General features: G+C 34.8%; 1 protein-coding gene across 1 annotated transcript in view; it reads right to left on the bottom strand.

Moving 5' to 3' along the window:
- The window catches only part of LOC111501885 (endothelin converting enzyme 1), a 354,283-nt gene that overhangs the window by 93,759 nt on the left and 238,684 nt on the right, over positions 1–21,840 (bottom strand). The gene's annotated exons all lie outside the window — the stretch shown is intronic.

Here is a 21,840-nt window from a genome sequence, read left to right as displayed (position 1 = left end):
CAGTTTTATTTTTTAGGAATACTGCGCATCCATAAATATCTGACACGAGTGGATTTGCCAGCGTTTGACATTTCATAGTAATAATAATAATAATAATATGATGTAGTCCTTCCCGACCACCAGACTATTTGTCGTGGAGTTTTCAGCTCCTGGCGAGATGAATATCGTCAGAAAAGAGGAGGAAAAACGGATAAAATATTGAGATTTCCTCTTCGAACTCCGCAGACTCTATCCAGATCACTCTGTCAAGATGGTTGTTCTGATTATTGGAGACCTTGGTGGAATGATGTCCTCTCTATTCTCGAATCTTAAAATCATACCGGCTTGCCGCACTAAGGCAGAAATCTTAGCCGCACAGATGCAGAAGGCTGTCATTCTTGGCTCACTGCGCTTGCTCAGGACACATGATCACTTACCCCACGGTGTGGAGAGTGGTCATTGGTTGATAATGCTGGCGCGCCCTCCCGAATGTATCGGGGTTTTGGGGGATAGGGCCTGACCAGCGCACACTACGGTGGAAAAAAAACCGCAGGATCCGCATAAACATTTTCTTTGATATATCCCCGGATGAAGAAGTCCAGTGGCGTCAGAGGTCTGGAGAGCGAGGAGAAAATTTAAATGGCCCATTGTAGCAAAGCCACTGATCTTCGAACATCCCATTCAACAACCCAGCAAAGGCTGCAGGAGCTCCATCCATCTGATACCATAACTTGAAACGGTATTGTTCAGAAACATGTCTTATGGATTCACCAACCACATTCATAATTATATGCGAATATCTATCGCTATTTAAATTCTCTTCATAAAAATATAAACATAAAAATCGGTCTTCCTTTATTGCACAAAAAACAATGGATTTTCTGCTGCTCAAAAATGACTATTGTGGCGGTTGTACATACCATTCTTGGCAAATTTGGCTTCATCTGTCCATATCACGTTCTTCATTAACTCAGGACAAACGACACAAATAGAAAACTACGAAATACACGTCAATTATATCGCATCAACTTTTGACATATTTGTTGTAACTTCATCTGTTCTCTAAGCTTCCTTAGTTTGGTATTGCTTCGACTGATTTACATTTCAAATATTTCCCAAAATTGGATATATCTTGCCTGGGGTGTATTTTAAGTATAGGACATTCTTCATGAATTTGATATCTTTTTTTTCGTTGTATCCAAAAATAATAGAATAGTGCATGGTTTCTATTTGAAAAAATCGTGTTTTATCAGTTTTCTCGATGTTATGTTTCAGGTGGAAATGTCGACCACCCTGTAAATTATTTTTTCGAAAATTCGGTGGACCTGTTCATGACTTGATGGTTACGGTGTGATTCTGTGAAATTTCACATTGTCAACTGTTATTGTCTATGAGTTATGATTTTTTCGGAGTGGTGCTGTAACTGTCAAATTTCTCAGAAAAAAATTTATATCTCGACAACAAACAAATTTGGGTATAGGCATTGTTATGCAAAGTGGGCCTAAAATGTGCTGAGAAATTCAAAAATGTAATAAAATACAGGGTGTTCCATTTGAAATAAGGAAGTTGCCCTCAACTTCCGATATAAAGGAAAGAGACCAGAAGTTGAAAATAATTTAGTTGAGGAGGCCATTTTGTGAAACCCACTACTACAAAATTTCAAGTTTTTATTTTGAATCGTTCTCCATATATTCCTAACGAACGCTCGTCGTGAAAGACCCTGTACATATAGATCGTTTAAACTGTAATACCTCAGTAAGTACTCATTCAATTCAATCGAGTCATTGATTCTGTTAGCATAAAAGCTGATTGGCTGGGATTCGATGAAGTCGACGAAGGCCGTTTTTGCCTGGTCGTGATTGTCGCAGGGTTTTACCGGTGAGAAAGTTATCGAAGTGCCTCAAAAGATAGTATTCAGTTGGCGAGAGGTATGAGAACCTCGACGCCCAATTCGTTCAATTTTCGGACGACGATTTGTGAAACGTGCGAACAGGCGTTGTCGTGGAACAGGATCAGACCTCTTCTGTTGACCAGTACCGGCTGCTGCTGACAAAAATTTCAGTACATTTCGTCGATTTTCTCACAAACTAAGGTTTCGGCTTTATATTTCCCCATCTTCACAGAAAAAAATGTGGGAATCTTCCAAAGACAGGAAGAATACTTTTTGAAATCAAAACAAGTATTCTCACATTGTTTATTCTCCGATTTCGCTGAGTGTTTTGTGTTTTTTTATTCTCTTAACGATTATTTTCACAACGTTTCGGCAAAGTCTCATTTGCCATCTTCTTGTGATGTCTGGAACACGGAGTGAATAATGAAAACTTAGTAAGATTAGGTGATGAATGAAAAAATACTTGGAAAAAGATGAGGGAGTGGCGAACATGCATCGTATCATTGAACTCTCTAATATCCACTATTTATATTTTATTATTTTCGTCCTCCTTTTTGTTTCAGCTGGAAACATGTTACAGAGTTTAAGACCAAAACAGAAAATATATTTATGTGTGAATTTTCCGGAATTTTGGAATTAGTCTATAGTATAGTATAAAGTATATAAAAGTAGTTGTTTCGGAAGTATTTCTTCTTTCATGTAAGTTAATGTTTTTATGAAAGTAGTTGTTTCGAGAAGGCTTTATATTCCAGTTTCTGTCATGTTCTGTTCCATCAACGTACCGCGTGCTTCGCACATTTTACGGTCGCCATAACCGTTCTACCGATAAGACTATTCGCAATGTAGTGGATGAATTTGCGTCCACTGGCTCAGTAAACGATCGGCCAACACCCTTACGTCGATAAAACGCAAAATCTGCCGAAAACATCGTCGCTGTCTGTGAGAGTTTGCAGGAGAATCCGAGTCAGCCGATTTCACGTCGCTCACAACTCTGCCTTTCGCAGACCACCACTTGGCGTCGTGACTTGGGCCTGCACCCGTATAATATTCAACTGACCCAGGAATTGAAGGCAAAAGACCAAAGACAACGGCGTGTGTTTGCTGAATGGGCTCTGAAGCAGTTGGCAACTGACCCTACTCTTCACAGAAGAATCATCTTCAGCGATGAGGCCCATTTCTGGATGACCGGGTACGTGAACAAACAAAACTGACGAATTTGGAACGATACCAATCCACATGAGATCCAAAAGCGTCCAATGCATCCCGAAGAGTGACTGTTTGGTGTGGATTTTGGGGTGGCGGCGTCATAGGTCCATATTTCTTTGACGACGTTGGCCAGGCCATCACTGTCAACGACGAGCACTATAGGTCAATAATTACCAACTTCTTTTGGCTCGAATTAGTCTAATCAACAAGTTCAAAAATATGAAAAATACAAATAAAGGTCTTAAAAATATGAGCGATAGCTTATTCTATTCGGAATCACCTCTAGAAAAATTATTTTCAAGGATTTTGGTACAGGTAAAAATTGCAATTGTTATTAACAAAATGAGGTTTTGAAAAAATGGTATTTAGTTTTTGGTTAATAACTCCAAAAATAATAATATTTGAGCAATTTTGAAAAAAAACTCGTTAAAAAGGAGGAAATTTCCGATTGAAAAGTCCCGCCTCTCGAAACTATCTCTATTATTTATAATTTTAATTTGACGTTGAAAATAGGGTTCCGCGCGGCTGTTACGGCATGTGTGCGCTGCCGCTAAAGAGAGTCTATCAAAAGAAATACTTTTTTTATAACATAAAATGTTATTTTGAAAATTTAAAAAAAATCTAGTATCTTCTTAACACTCGAATGAATCGAGTCCCGTAGAAAAAAAAAGTTTCATTAGCATTTTTCAAAAAGTTATTCAATTGTTCACCAACATATTTTTTCCAATCTCCGTTGGCATAAATAATTGGATGAAAGGTATAAATAATTGGCCTATAAATTTTAAACTTCGTGGAGCCGTTTTGATCCTGCGATAAAAGTTCATAAAAATTTATTAACTTGTTGATTATGATTTTTTATAACTATTGCAAAATGGAATATCTAAAAAATTGTTGATACTTTTTTTTTCAATCGAATTTTTTACGTGATTTTACGTGATTAGTTTATTGAATTGTTTTAAACAAATAGGGAAATTCAATATTTTGAAAAATTTGTTTTGCTTTTTTGTTGTCTAGAGATAATTATAATTTTTTTAAAATTTTTTTTCTCAATTTTAATTGTTTGAAATCGATTTTTTTATATTTCGATTGTTTAAATAATCAGTTAAGAAATAATTTTGCTTTTAAAAATCATAATTTACACTTTTAAATAGTTTGGCAAAACGAATGTATTCATTATTTAATTGTTTATTAGTTCAACAATTTGTTATAAACAAATATCGACCAACGTTATATTTTTTTTCTGAAGCAGAAAAAAATTATAAAAACAGCTATATATAAAAAAGTGCCATCAATTTTTTTTTATTTACTATAATTTTATAATTTAGTTAATTATTTAATAAAAAATATAACGTTGGTCAATATTTGTTTATAACAAATTGTTAAACTAATGAACAATTAAATAATGAATATTTTTTTGCCAAACTATTTAAAAGTGTGAAGAATGATTTTTAAAAGCAAAATTATTTCTTAACTAATTATTAAAACAATCGAAATATAAAAAAATCGATTTCAAACAATTGAAAATCAAAATTATGAAAAACATTTTTTTTTAGTCATGATTATCTCTAGACAACAAAATAGCGAACATTTTTTTTTCAAAAATATTGAACTTTTCTATTTGTTTAAAACAATTTAATAAACAAATTACTTTAAAAAATTCATATCCTAAACTAAACTAAATATCAATTGAAAAAAAATTATCAACATTTTTAGACATTTCATTTTGCGATAGTTGTAAAAAATCATAATTAACAAATTAATAAATTTTTAGGAACTTTTATCGCAGGACCGTATGTATATACAGGGTGTCCCTGGACTTCCTCTTTTCCTCTCGGGAATGTATAGATGGGGTCAAAATATCACCAGTACTTCATATAACTTTTTTTCCTAAAATCCTTCGTTACCAAGTAACGGGCCCTCGAAGTTACAAAATGAAAAATGTTTTTCTTTGATAACTTTTCAAGTGAAAATTCAAAATCATCCAAATTTTGGTAATTGACTAAACAAATGAATTCCTTCGATGAGCTTTCATGCAGGAGTCAGTTGTTTTGCTACAAAGTCAGGAACGGACTACCCCCGATGGTCCACACCCCAAAACTTTGAAATGACAGATATTTTTCAATATTTTTCAACAAATTAAGGTTACCTGGACAATTTTATGAATGAAAGTACTCGTGTGGAAAGTCGATCGGAGCAACGAGTCTTGATAAAAAAGTAGTTTCACTCGACGACATCAAACCCGCTCGTCCACCATTATTTGAAATGAATAATTATCAAAGCAGAAATAATAATGATAACGTTAATTCAACAACATTTATCCTGAGATGTCTACCATTATTCGAAAATATTAGTTTTCAAGGAAAATGGAAATGATAGGTAAAATGTTCATAATGAATTTTTATAATGCAAACACGTTTAACTAACGAAACTCAAGTGCCTCAAGAGCAAACAGAAATGAAAAATCCGCTACAGAAATTGCTCGATATGACCACCTTCTCTCTCTATACATTTTCTTAGTCTGCGAAGACACCCTCTCTGTACTTGAAATAGCATTCCAGGGTCGTTTCGTATGCCTTCACAATGTAATGTTATTCTATTCAACAATGCATCTCTTGTGTGAATAGGTGTAGCGTAAACAAGGCTTTTTAGATGCCCCCACAGAAAGAAATCCAATGGATTTAAATCCGGAGACCGCGATGGCCATGAATATGGCCCACCTCTACCAATCCATCTATTGTGGAAAATATGGTTCAGATGGTCACGCACAATCAAACTAAAATGAGGAGGAGCGCCATCATGCATAAACCACATATCTCTTCGGGTTTGCAATGGAACATGTTCCAAAAGTCCATTCAAATCGTTCTGAATGAACTCCAAATAACGTTCTCCATTCAATCGGTCCTGTAGAACGAATGGTCCTATAAGATGGTTTCCTATGATACCAGCCCAAACATTCACGTTGAATTTCCGTTGGTGTTTGGTTTGCAATATCCCATGGGGATTTTCTTCGGCCCATATATGGAGATTATGAGAGTTGATAACTCCATCTCTACTGAAACCTGCTTCATCAGTGAATAAAACTCGATTGATAAAAGTCATATCCTCTGCCTATCCATGAACCAATTGGCATATTCCAGTCGTGCTGGAAAATCTTGAGGTGTCATGGCATGTACCTTCTGGATGTGAAATGGGTGGAGCAGTTGTTCCCTAATTATTCTATGAATAGTGGACTTGGATGTATGGAACTGTTCTGATAGATTTCTGATGCTCATTGAAGGATCATCAGCGACGGCTTCCAAAATATTTTCCTCCAATACAACGGTACGTACAGTCCTAGGAGCGCCCTCACCACCTCGTTTTAGGAAAACTGTACCTACAATAATATCGAAATAAAACAACGTGCTCAAATTAATTATCAATTATTACATACCTGTCTCCCTCAAGCTGCGATCGACACGCTTGAATGTTTCTCTTGACGGTACCGTTCGATTGGGAAAATGCTCGGAATACAGACGACGAGCTTCTGCAGCATTACAAAATGCTCGTCCACAAAATACATGCATATCTGCATATTCATTGAATGTAAACTGTTCGGCCATATCAAAAAAATTCAAAATATCCTATAGAATATTGACAATACAATGATTCCAGTTTCTCATTTTTTATCAAAACTTTCCAAAAGGTTTTTTTGTCAACATCTGTGAAAGAAATGAAACATAATTATTCCCTGGATATTTTTCACCTGATCATGTGCAGCCGTTTTTGTAGTTCATTCGTTTGCTTTTTATTAGTATAGTAAATATTTTTTCCGATGTGCGTTTTTTCAGCTAAATTTAGATTCGTGTTAAAGAATTTCTCCCATAAAATTATAATTATCAGTGAAACTCCTCAACAGTTTAGCTGTGAAGAAGAATTTGAAACATTCGAATGTTGAGTTTCATGAGATTCAGATAACTGATCAACACGAAACGTGATTATTCCACACGTATTATGTACATACAAAATATTGAATGAATTCGATATTTCATAGTAGAGTAGCTTGTTAGTTTAAAAACACCACGAATCTACAGAACTTGATATTTCTTTTGAAAAAATATCTGCTATCACAATTGTGACTTAAACTTCCTTATATGTACTGTACTTTTTGTTTACGACTTTATTTTAGCATACTTTGTATTATTCCTGTTATAAATGTTGTTGAATTAACGTTATCATTATTATTTCTGCTTTGATAATTATTCATTTCAAATAATGGTGGACGAGCGGGTTTGATGTCGTCGAGTAGAACTACATTTTTATCAAGACTCGTTGCTCCGATCGACTTTCCACACGAGTACTTTTATTCATAAAATTGTCCAAGTAACCTTATTTTGTTGAAAAATATTGAAAAATATCTGTCATTTCAAAGTTTTGGGGTGTGGACCATCGGGGGTAGTCCGTTCCTGACTTTGTAGCAAAACAACTGACTCCTGCATGAAAGCTCATCGACGGAATTCATTTGTTTAGTCAATTACCAAAATTTGGATGATTTTGAATATTCACTTGGAAAGTTAACAAAGAAAAACATTTTTCATTTTGTAACTTCGAGGGCCCGTAACTTGGTTACGAAGACTTTTAGGAAAAAAAGTTATATGAAGTACTGGTGATATTTTGACCCCATCTATACATTCCCGAGAGGAAAAGAGGAAGTCCAGGGACACCCTGTATATACAATATATATATATATATATATATATATATATATATATATATATATATATATATATATATATATATATATATCAAAAAGGCTCCACGAAGTTTAAAATTTATAGGCCAATTATTTATACCTTTTATCCCATTATTCATGCCAACGGAGATTGGAAAAAAAATTGTTAGTCAACAATTGAATAACCTTTTGAAAAATGGTGATAAAACTTTTTTCTACGGGACTCGATTCATTCAAGTGTTAAAAAACGGAACTAGAATTTTTTCAAATTTTTAAAATGACATTTTATGTGATAAACTCTCTTTAGCGGCAGCGCGCGCATGCCGTAACAGCCGCGCGGAACCCTATTTTCAACGTCAAATTAAAATTATAAATAATGGAGATACGAGTTTCGGGAGTCGGAACTTTTTTATCGGAAATTTCCTCCTCTTTAACAAGCTTTTTCCAAAATTGTTTAAATATTAATATTTTTTGAGTTATTAACGAAAAACTAAATACCATTTTTTTAAAATCTTATTTTGTTAATAACCATTGCAATTTTTCACTTGCACCAAAATCTTTCAAAAACATTTTTCTAGAGGTGATTCCGAATCGAATGAGCTATCGCTCATATTTTTAGGACCTTTATCTCTATTTTTCATGTTTTTGAACTTGTTGATTAGACTGGAATTGGACTATCTGGACACCAACGACAAGTGGTTTCAACAGAACGTGTTATACAGCTCATGCCAAATTAAATATTCTGCAGGAGCGATTTGAAGGCAGAAGCGATTTGAAAGGAACGGTCATCTCACGTGGAGGTGATGTCAACTGTCCACCGAGATCTTACGAATTGACCTCATTAATCATTTTCTTGTGGGTTTTCTAAAGTCACAAGTGAATGCGAATAAGCCACAAAACACATCGGCCAACATAACCCATGCCATCGGTCAAATTCAACCTGATTCATACGCCAGAGCCATGGAAAATTGGACGTTTTGGATGATATATCAAACACATGTACACAAGAAGCGCTTAATGAAAGACCCTGTATAAAGGTGGGGAAGTAGAAAGCTAAAACCTTCCTTCCTCAAAAATTATCCTCTCCTAAAACTATATCCCTTTGAATTCGAACCAAAATATATTTCAAAACACTTTCATGAAAAAAAGTTCTCATACTGGGTATGCAACTAAACAATTCACAAATTATCGAATATAAGGATATTTCACGAAAGTGAAATTGCCGCTCGCAACTATTTTCTCACATCATCTTCACGAAATACGCCATTGTAAGAAGAAGCAGAACATCTGATCGATGTCAAACGTGATGGACGAAACAACATTGTGAACTAGGGGATCTACTCTTGCTCGAATCGACAATGAGTAATGTCGCAACCGTAGCCGTAAGCTCGTAATTACTAAATAAACATTATGAAAATATGGTAATTTTTGTTCAATTGAGTACGAGACATCATCGACCACTAATTGAAGATGTTTCGCGTTCCACGGTTAACCAAGATATTGTACTCTATTCCCACGTATTATTCATTAATTTTTTGTTTTGCGTCAAGCTGTCTATCAGGTTATCTTGGAATCAAGCAGCTACACTGCAAGTTTCATCATGAAAATGAATAAGGATATGAGTTTTTCAAAATAAACTCTGTTTCAAGTATATTTTGCATCTTGCTTATGTAGTCATCTACTGCAGATTTTTTCTTCATGTTCAAAGTGAATTCCCTTGGAAGTACGTACAAATTACCATTTTGGCTATCTATAAATATATAGAAAATGGAGAACTGCAGTAGAAAAGACGAAAATAATGATAATAATACAAGGGTGAGGGCGCATCATCTCGATGGCGGAGATTTCTTGATTTCTAAGAATTACAGACCGATAACATGCTTAAATTCGTCTCATACACACGAATACTCGTCGCAGTTCACCAAGTATTAGAACGGATATATGAGCAGAGAGGGTCGAAGAGAGGAGTCGCTGGATGTAAAGAGAACTTGCTAATCGATAAGTGTGTAACGCGGGACTCGATACGATATTAGCGTAACCTATCTATGGCCTGGATCGATTACTGCAAAGCATTTAATACACAACTGCATGAACTCATCTTGCATATGGTCAGATACCTTGCGGTACCTAGCAAAATAGTGAGATGGCTTGAACAACTGACCACACTGACGGACTAGCTTTACCACAATATCTCTCTCCGGAAACCGGAGGCACAAAGTCACCCATTGGTTTAATATGGATGATGTCAATCTTTATGCCTTTGGAGAAAAAAAATCTCCATGAGCTGATGTGCAGCTCGTAGATGGAAACAGCATGCACCATCTAGAAGCCGAAAAGACGTATACTCACATCAGGGAGAAACAACGCCACACACAAGAAGAAACAGCAGTGAAAAACTCTCTCAAGTATCAGCACAAACTCCAAAAGATCTGATCATCGGAACTGTCGGGGAAAAACAAAGTTGCTGTAACCAATATACTTGCCTTTCCAATCTTATTCTACACGTTTAGAATACTGAAGTGGACTCGAAAGGAGCTCTATCAACTCGACGTGAAGACCCGAAAAATGATGCACCTTCATAGAAGTTTGCATTCCAAATGGTCCGTTCCACGGTTGTACTTCCCTCGATAAGAGAGAGGCCGTGGACTTGGTGTTCAGAGTGTCTATGTGACAGAATGGAAGTTCTTTCATGTTGAATGGTGAAGTGAATAGACACTTTTATAGACATTTATAGAAATTTTCATTAATGATCTATCAGCGGAAATTAAATATTCAAATTGTGTACTCTTTGCGGATGACCTTAAATTTTATAGAAAAATAGATTGTGTTCAAGATTGCTGCAAAAGGATATTGAAAATGTTTACCCAAGGAGTGTGAAAAATAAGTTACCATTTAATACGTCAAAATGTATTGTAGTGACTTGCACAAGAAAGAAAGATAAAATAGAGTATGCATATGAAATGGAAAATATCACGTTGGCACGAGTAAGTGATGTTAAAGATTTGGGTGTACGATATGACTCAACCCTGTCATTCAGAAAACACATTGAAATAGTGGTATCTCAGGGTTTACGAAGTTTGGGTTTTGTTTAGAGGCAAAGTAAACATTTTAGAAATTACTAAACAGTCATTAGGATATATAACGCTCTGGTGAGACCCAAACTCGAATATTGTGCACCCGTACCATTTTATATATAAAAATAATTTGGAAAAAATTCAAAATAGATTACTGCGGCATTTATATTCTAAGAAATATGGAGTCTACCCAGATTATAATACTGTGAGAACTAATGATCTCAGGAAAGAATTTGAAATTTCGAGTTCAGATAATAGAAGGTTATACATAATAATCGCAATATGTTACAAAATTTACAATAATTATCTCAACTGTCCCAAGTTACGTATTTTGATGAACCGAAGAAACCCTATCAAAATTATAAGATCAACCCCTTTTTTCGAAATACCATTAGTCACCACGACTCAAGGTACCCCAATCGTAACGATGCTGAAAGTCACAAATAATACACTATTAATGTCCGAACTCAGCTTTGTCCAACCCCCTAGAGAAATTTTTACTGGTTTGAAAAATTATATATTAAGTGTCAATCAATAGCTTCTCTTTCATATTTTTGGATTAGTAACTTTTTTATTTTTTTTCTTATTACATATGTATAGCTTTAGTTTCTTTTATTGTATACTGGCTATGAATTTACGATACATATATAACGATTTTCTCATGTAATTAGGTTACACCTGTATGAAAATAAATAAATAAATAAATAAATGAATAATTCTCGTTACTGGAGCGATGTGAATCCTTATCTGATGATGGAAACACAATCACAAACTCCGCAAAAATTGAATGTCTGGGCCTGTAATGTCTTCGTAATCATATTGTCGGACCATTCTTCATTGAAGGTACTCTCAATGGAGACACATACTCAAATATATTACAAAACTGTGTAGATCCTATGATTACACAAATTTTAGAAAATGATGACAATTTGGTAGAAAATAAAATAACATTCCAGCAAGATGGTGCACCCCCAAATTTTGATGTTCGGGTGAGACAACAGTTTTTGGACGAACGTTTTCCAATGCGTTGGATCGGCAGAAGGGGCCCAGTGGAGTGGCCAGATAGATCACCTGATCGCACCCCAATGGACTTCTTTCTGTGGGGACACCTGAACTCGAAGGTGTACTTCACTAAGACCTGCGACAGAGAATTGTACGGGAATGCCGATTTCTGACTCCTGACATCTTGAATAATGTACGGAACGCTTTCGAAAGTAGACTGTATTATTGTATGACACTAGGTGGAGGTTTTTTTTTCTTAATTCATCCGTTGATTTTTTTCCTCTGATATTATTTGTTGTTGATTTCCTCATTAAAATGAACGACAGCGAGATTTCTGTTTTTTCTTAACTGAAACGTTCAACATTTAATTTCTCAATAACGAACGAACCAATTTCGAAAAAAATACAGAAGTAATAAAGGGACAAAAGATCATTAAAATGATGTATCACTCGACACCCCATGTTATGGAAAAAAATAGGGGTGGTAGTTGCTGACAGCAAGGGGGGGTGAAGTTTCGGGTGTTTAATCGCATATGTTCATGAATAGTTACTCCTAGATATTTGAGATCGTTTTTAGCATGAATTCGGATATTTTGAGAAGCAGCTTTCATCTCTGGTGCTGGGAAATTGAGAAGATTGCTCTTATAGAGAGGGAGAGGGGCGCAAAATTAGTTTTTTCTCAGTTGACAGTTAGTTTTTTATGTTGAAACCAGTCAAATATTTAAATGAGGTGTTCTTCAATTTTTTGACTGTATACGAGTATATGATTACTGTACCATCAGCATACTAATAATAATGATAATGACTCTGAATCGGACAAATGCAAATAGCTGTTATTCTTTGTTCGCGATTACTACTGAGGGCACACGATTTCCGGATCTAATGACCGCTTACTTCATGGTTGTGGAGATTGGTCATTGGTTGATGATATATCTATTGATCCAAGGGTGGTCTTTGCTGACCAGTTAAGAACAAAACTATCGTTATTTTGGTGTACAGCAAAAACAGACGTGTACTCTTATAATTCAAGGTATTCCAATATTTCAATATGGTTTGTCATCATCATCAGGAAAGAGCTATAAAATTATAATATATTATGATTATAAATGTATAAAAAATGATGGTATAACTTACTGTGAGAAAAGTTAGTCGTATTCATCAGAATATTATGTAGTCAACAGTTATCGTTTATGCGCATAGATAGCTTTTCCACTTAATCATTGAGCATGTTCCAGAAGAGTTTCCGATTATATCGACACATTTGAATTACCAAACCATCCAGAAAATTAATTACTATACTAAATCTAATTATAAGTTGCAATTGGTTAACAAACGCTGTATAAACTAAATAACAATCTGAAAAGCGAAAGTTTACATTTAAAACCATCGAGAGAACAATTGAAAACTTCATAATCTCAATATTATATTTCTTCTGGAATTTATTCGATTATAATTAATAAATGATCGAGAACAAACGATTGCTCCTTATATTACCTGAAATATCTGATATTGCTGAAGAATAAATCTAATCATTGATTTGATCATTTAAAATATTGAGCGGAAATATTACATCAGAGGGTTCTTGGGTCTTCTGTGAAAGTTTTTTTACAGTATTCATGTACTTATGTGTTATTTGAGTACTACTAATTTCAATTAAAAAAACTAGTTTTCAAATATGCTCAAACATATTGTACCGTGTGCTCTAAATCCAAGTGGTGACTTCAATTCAGTGTAAACATAAGATACTTACCACTGCTTTCACTACTTTTTCAATAGTATGAAGGTAACATACATGGTTTACTAAATATAAAAAAAAATCTACTATTGATATGTCATTGTGACCATTTATTCATTGATAACATGTGACAATTTTTTTCTCTCCATTGTAAAACATTTTCTTTTGCATGTAAATATTTTACACTTGATTTTATTAACTATTGTTATGTTGTTCTTCTTTAACTGTAGAATTTTCAAATGATCAGCTGATGATGAACCTATATAGGTTCGAAACATGTACTAATTGATGGTTTTACAGTTCTAACATCTGAGGGCGATAATAAATTGTGGGGACGACTTTGAGTTCTTATGTTTCGCCAAAATTAGTATGTAATTAGTTTCTGTATATGTATACAGCTTCTAATTCATGAGGGTACATTTAGGGTACTCATTTTTTAAAAGGGACTTCAGAAAATCTGCTGTTTTCTCATCATCATGTTCAACAAATGTAGTTGAATATTATCTAACCTAATATCTCCAAAATGCAATATTCAATTAATTTTCGTTACCCAATCTAAAATATCGAGTACGTTACAATTTTGATATCAGCGAATCTCTCATTTGATATGCATAATGACTTCACATAGGTAATCATTTTTATAGAAAATCGGTCGGTGTAACTCACCAGTAGAGAAGAACAAATTCCATAAGACCGTGAAATGATTGCGATTGAACAATGTATGCACTTACGGATACAAATTATTTTCAGTTTTGTTAAATAATCTCAATTATGTATAGTTTTACTCTCGAATTTATTCGCATTGCACAAATATTTATAGAAACAGTATATTTCACTTGATGGATCATCCAGAAGCCTTTGAAGATTGATATAAAATGTTATTGAGTATAAATTGAAAAAGGTTTTGGCTTTTAACTTCTCTATCTTTATGCAAAATAATGTGAAAAACTTCCAAACAAATGAAGAAAGCAATTAAATTCAAAATGAAATATTTACAAATACATATGGGTAAATCATGCAATGAAGCAACTTTCAAACAAAAACTGAAAGAGAAAACCCTCTCGGAACAACTACTTTCATAGATTGAATTACACGAATGAGAAATATACATATACATTGAACTATACAAAAAACACTTTTCTTTATTCATCTTGTACTCCAAACATTCGTTATGGAATTGAATCACAGGATTGTTGAATTACAATTTCACCAAAATTATTATGTTTGGAAATCATGTTCTGAATGGTATTGTCACCACACTGACTTTTTGTTATCATTCGTTGAAAATATCACGAAACGTCAAGGTCAACAAATGACAATTATGTTGACAATTTTCGAAAATTTTACTCATTCATGACTTAGAAAAATTTTGTAAATCTACCAATGAAACCATCGATACTATCTGTTTAAAATCTGTTTTTCCGTTAACCAGCTGTCGCACCCCTACGAAACGACAACCCTCAGAAGTCGAAACTTGTGTGAGCTAAGAACTGAAAATGTCTTACCCACGTCGAACCGCCCGGCTACCGACCGACCAATAATAGTCCAGAAAACTGAGAAACACAATTCAATAGAAACACAAACTAAAAAATAAAAAATAATTTGAAACTAATTTAAGATTGTCTTCAACATCGATAATAAATCCTATGACTCGATATAAGTAATGACTTTTAATAAGTCTGAAATCAGAATAAATCTATTTACAAAAAAATGATTTTGTTGTAAAGAAATGTGGGGTGCTAATTATCCATTGTTATAAATGAGGTGTTTGCCAGATTGGAGCCATGATAAAAATATAATTTGAAGCATCCCACGCTTTTTTGCAAAAACATATTTTTTTTTGTAAATAAATTTATTCTGATTTCAGACTTATTAAGAGGCATTAGTTACATCAAGATATAGGAATTATTATTTATTTTTTAGTTTGTGTTGTTATTGAAGCGGGTTTTTTAGTTTTTCAAAATATTATTTATTTCTGAAATTGTTTCAATATTGTATATGTTGCTTCTAAGCAACAGTTTTCTTGTATGGTAACTTGAACTCAATTTAACCAAATCTAAAGACTTGAACAATGAATGTTCAAGCCAATCTCGGATAAAACTACACAGTGGGTTGAATGGTCTGACGCCTATCAGAAAACAACTACTCCCCTGGCTAAAACCACGAACAGCGTTAGATTATTATATCTGACAGGCGTCAGTGCAGAAATCCTCACAGAAAATTTCCTGCATATGCAATTGGCAGTATACCTGAAAGAGTCGACCTTCAATTTTGGAACAGGCACACTTGCAGACCGGTTTCGGGCTTCTTAGCCACTCATCAGTGCAAAATAATGGCCATCATCGACCTAAAGTCAATGATATTCCATAATTGAAAATCGAAATTATTTCACAGTATTTCATTCCTCGTCCTAAGTTGGAGCGAACAAAAAAAATGCCACTCCATCTAGTGAACGAGGTACTAACCAACTGCATATCCGAAATTTGTCCGATTCCCTTGAATAAGGAAGAAAAACTTCATTAGTCAGTGACTTTTTTGTTGTTCGTTCCGACTTAAGATGAGGAATAAAATACTCTAAAAGAATTCCGATTTTCATTTATAGATATCATTGACTTTAGGTCGATGATGGCCACTTTCTGGCACTGATGACTGGCTAAGGAGCCCGAAACCGATCTGCAAGTGTGCTCGTTCCAAAATTGAAGGTTGACTCTTTCAGTCGTACTGCCAATGGGCTTGTTTCATGATTTTTGGTTTACAGTTCATTTGATAGTAATTTCAAATTGAAAAATAGAGTAATACATCAACTATGCATTCATGCCACCCACCAAAAATAAAAAATCAACGTTAATATATTATATATCTGTCACCTATCTGTCTTGAATGTATTTGACAATGTACTCTTTCTGTTGCATAACTTTGAATTTTTGTTAAAATAATTGGCACTTGGCAACACCGATGTAGACACGATCAATTTTATTGGTTAACAGACACGCGGCCAATTTAAACTCTTGCTTCTTGAATTTTTCTTTTTTTTGCAAATATAAAGTGGTATTGGGACCGATTAGACTCGATAAGTATAATATACCCCTAACTTGGTCAGTCTATAAGCAAACCAGTATCAGTTTCAATAGCATGAAACAAGCCCATTACATATACAGGAATCTTTCTGTGAAGATTCCTGCACTGACGCCTGTCGGATATAATCCAATGATGTTCGTGGTATTAGCCAGGGGAGTAGTTGTTTTCTAATAGGCGTCAGTCCATTCAACCTACTGTGTAGGTATATCCGAGACTAGCTTCAACATTTAAAGTTCGTTTCTTTAGATTTGTTTACTGCCTGTCTTCAAGCATAGCCCACTGACTAATAAGAAAAAAATTAATTTAACCGACTAAACTTGGGCACTCAGAATATAATCCGTCATAAAAACTACCCTAAAAATTAAAATATATTTGAATGAATAATTTTTCTATAATGGTTTCTCATCAATCCTGTTTAGATATTAGGACAGGTCAGACTAGATTGAGTAAACTTGAATCTACGACTCTATTTCACTGAATAAATAAAGTAAAGTATACTTAACTTCACTCAAATGAAATGAACAAAAATACTTTTGTGCAAATACCACTGGAAAATTTTATTTTACGACCGGTTTCGGGTTTGATCCCATAATCAAGTATAAAACTAAAATCTGAATTTGGAACATCGATTTTATAGAATTTGTTTGTTTAGAATGTTCCAAATTCAGATTTCAGTTTTATACATGATAATGGGATCAAACCCGAAACCGGTCGTAAAATAAAATTTTCCAGTTGTATTTAGACAAAAGTGTTTTTATTATTTTCATTTAAGTTATCATGAATTACCATAAAGTAAACAAGTCATCAATCATACATATACTCAACGTACTTATTGTCACGCACAACGAATCAACATTATATTTTATTACTTTCAATCGGTAATTAGTTCAACTTCAGTCCAATCCATTGGAAATTGAACCAGATATACAAAAAAAATCCCCGGTAGAATTATATCCTCTTTCATTTTCAAATTTCCGAGTCTCCTCGGAGTCTCAATAAGAATCAAATAAACTTGTAAAATTTTGTAGTTTTCGCTCACAGAAACTTGAAAATATTTTATATCTGTAGCAATATTCTTGAATGCAACGTGGTATTGTTTTGAGATGATTTCTACATCAGTTCTCAAATCCATTGCTGTCGATTATTAGTCCTGATATGTAGGCAACCATTTGAACAAATTACCCACAATCTGGTTGCAGAAATCAGTAGAAAGTGGTTTAGCGAAACAAAAGATATGCAGCGAAAGCAGTGGCGTATCAGAAAGATGGATTCCATTACTATTTTTTTTCAGAAATTACTTTTTTCGAAATATCAAAATCTATCTCTTTGTGAAATTTTCAATATGTAGAGGAAAAAGTGCCAAAAAAATGGTGTTACCTCAAGATGTTACTAGGAACATAGCGTATTCAAGAAACACTTTATTGTGAGAATTTCACTAAAAAGTTTCACAGAACGCAATACGTGTTTCGCAATACGATAGCTTCTTCAGGCATGTGAGTATAAATGTTGCAGCCAACTGGTTAAAATAGCCGTTCAATCAAACAGCTATACGTCGTTTAGCCGACCTGTTAACTGCAACGTTCAACACTACAGCTAGACGACGCTTAGCCAACTGATTAAATGGCAAATTAACTAAAATTAACTTGTAAAGCTACAAAAATTTCATCTATTCTGGGTAACGGGTGGTTGAAGTCTTTAAGATATTTGTTTATCGTCATTTTGTAATTGGCACAAATCCGAATGTCTTTACCAATTGCCTTCATAACAGGTAATAATGGCATTCCCCAATTCGAATTGTCCACTTTCTTAATTACACCTTCTTTATCTAATTTTTTCAATTCTATCTCTACTTTTCCCCGAAAAGCAAAGGGAACCGGATGAGGCTTGTGGAAAACTGGTTTAAATTTTTTTTCTAGCTCTAGGCTAATACGTTTTTTATTTGTACCTAGCTCTTGAAAATAAAACGTACCCAGCGCCGCGGTGGTGAGCGCCGAACTAATTCAATTAGACGGCGGTTTTTGAATCAGCTGTAGTGTTGAACGTTTTGTGAGCCTTAAATATTCAATTAAAAAGCTAGTCGTGTGACTGACTGGCGTTGTTCAGTCAAAGAGCTAGCTGTTTGATTGAACGGCTATTTTAACCATTTGGCTGCGCCATAAACACGAGAATCCTCGAATCACTATAAGAGAAAATACTGAGGATATCGACACATCGGTGGCTCATGCCATGCATTTTTTCAATAATGTTGGTCATGAACAAGTGGTAGCGAAGTTCGTTCTAAAATTCTGAATTTTGACCAAAAAACCGTCGCATGAGCTTCCTTCAAGAAATGTTGAATGGCGTAAACGGCGATCCGGATTTGCTTGAAAAGGTTACAACTGGTGACGTATTATGGGCATATGATTATGCCAAGACTAAAAAAACATTTCGAAACAAACGTCCAGTACTGTGGAAATTAATGGCTTTTGCATCACAATAATGCACCTGCTCACTCGTCATTGCTTGTTCGTAATTTTTTGGCCAAAAACAACACCATAATTATGCGTCAGCCACCGTATTCACCCGATTTGGCACCCTGCGGCTTTTTCCTGCTACCAAGATTGAAGAGGCCCATGAAAGGATGGCGTTTTGCGACGATTGAGGAGATAAAAACAGAATCGCTAAGGGAGTTCAAGGACATAACAAAAAATGTATAACAGAACTGCCCCGAGTATTGGAAAAAACGCTGGCACATGTGTATCAAATCTGAGGGGACAAAATAGAAATTGATGAATGAATATTTTTGGGAAAAAATTAAAATTCACCTTATTTTTTGAACAGGCAGCGCACAATTCGAACTCATGAATACAATTCTTAATACACTTCTTAATACTTTTTTCATTCAAAGATCAGCGTCAATCAATGCAGTAGTTTGCATAGCATAGTGTAAAAAAACAAATGAATTAAAACGTTTTTGAACTCTGAGATGTTTTCAAGAAATCCTATATTGCGTCAATAACAAAGAACCGAAATGGGTAGAAATAACATTGACATTGTGCTTTTCATCAATATGATTTCTATCGACATTACAGACATTATTATGCAGTAGTTATCAAATTTAACAGTTTGGCACCATTGCTGTGTGACTAGTAATTTTTGATGAAGCAACAACCGCATTTTGAAATTGAAAAGGAGAAACAGATTTGAAACATCGCATATAGACCAGTCGCTTTGTTATCAGTAATATCAAAAATCATGGAGAAAGTCGTAAACCACCATATCCTCAAATATTTGGAAGGCTTTAGCATGTTGAGCGGTCATAAATATGGCTTTCGGAAACAAATATCAACAGGCGATCTTCTATCGTATGTCACCCATATTCGGAATAATTCAATCAAGGGCGTCGCCAACGGGGGGCAAGACGGCAGTTGCCCCCATAGAGATCAAATGTAGCTAGACGCAAAGCGACCAAAGTGCGAGTAACTTCCTTACCTATTAATGAATTCCGCTTAATGTATATTGTAGAAAGTATTGAAATATTCAGAATAACATTAAGATTTTGACATCCGTTTTTGAAATCGCTGCAATTATCATCACGACTATATCAGATTTGCCATTAAACAGTGTACAAATATCTGGGTAGGAGGTAGGTATGGTGTGTGTGTGTTTTGTGCATTGCATTTCTTTCTACAACAGCCGTTCACCAGCATCCACGCTAGTTTTGTATAATTTGTATGCGGCATACCTAGAGTAGAAGTTATTGTTACGAACATACACTTTTAATTTTGTGGACAATGCCATCTGTAAGTGTAAGTGTTCATAAGAAACACCTACAGCCTACAGTTGAATAAATCGACTACAATCCTTGTAAAACCTAGTATTGCTACTGGATGCTAGATGGCGCTTGTTCAATGAACTCTCTGGACCAGGTAGAATGTTACCGTACATTCTAGTATTATGTTCGTTTGGGTATATAAGGAGGAAGTTGATACCTAATATTTTCAGACTTTGCGAGACAAGATGGGGTGAGAAACACACAACCAGAGTTTTTAAAGAAAATCTTCCAATAATTCTGGAAGCCTTGCAGACATTATCTCAGGAAGGAAATAGTGCAACTCGAAAAAGTGCCTTCCAACTGTATGCGACTACTTCCAGAATTTCTTTCATTCTCGGAATTATGTTGGTAGCCAAATACTCGACTTTGGTGGAACCCGTTGTCAATGTACACCAATCTGTAGCTTTGGACGTGGTCAAAGCCTCGGAACACGTTGAAAGGATTTTACTTTTAATCAAAAACCACCGTGAAAATCTGGAAGAAGTGACAGACGAAATTATAAAGGAAGCTACTGCTGTTGCGGAGAAAGTCGGACTGGAGGAGAGCATTACATCAATGCCGCGTATTACGTGGAAACAACGTCAGAAAAGCAATCATCCAGCAGAAAGCCCTTCAGAATACTGAAAGAGGTCTTTAGTAATACCATACTTAGATTCAATTATCACCTCCCTTGAAGTACGTTTTGCTGAAGAAAACACGCCATCATTCGCATTATCTAAGTTACACCCGGCGCAGATGTAAAAGATGACATCTGAAACAAACTTGTGAATCTATTGCCCAGTTTTATCATTTACCGAACATAAATAATGAATTCGAACTTTGGCAGCAATTGTGGCACGATAGGCTTATTCTAACAAGTCTTACAATTGTTGATGTCCTAAAATAAATTCCTCCTTTCCCGAAACGGAAAAAGCATTGAAAATGTTGATCGCTCTACCATGCACGACCTGTACAATAGAGCGATCCTTTAGCAGCCTCAGAAGACTGAAAAAATGGCTAAGAAGCACCATGGCAGAAGATCGCCTTAATGGTCTGGCCATGATGAGTGTACACAGAGCTATAATGAATAAAAAACCTGAATAATTTTAATGATAAAGTGGTTGAAAGTTTTGCAAAAAATCCCCGCAGGCTATATTTTAATTAAATATTATTTTTGTTGAAATAAATAATAATTACTGTGCTGCTGTCGAGGGCTTGTGAAGTTTTATACATTGATATCAGAACCGTTCTTATTACAATCGTCATCGAGGCAAAGACTGTCAAAATGTAACGCTTCATGCTTTCGACTGCACCAAGCGTTTATATTTTTTATCCTCCATAATATTGCCAAATTGCTTCCCCCTTAGTCATAAGC

Source organism: Leptinotarsa decemlineata, unplaced genomic scaffold (genome assembly GCF_025532065.1).
Source record: "Leptinotarsa decemlineata unplaced genomic scaffold, Ldec_3_MD MMD2_tig00001719_RagTag_RagTag, whole genome shotgun sequence".
NCBI classification, from domain to species: Eukaryota; Metazoa; Arthropoda; class Insecta; order Coleoptera; family Chrysomelidae; genus Leptinotarsa; species Leptinotarsa decemlineata.
This window is presented reverse-complemented; position numbering and strand designations above follow the sequence as displayed.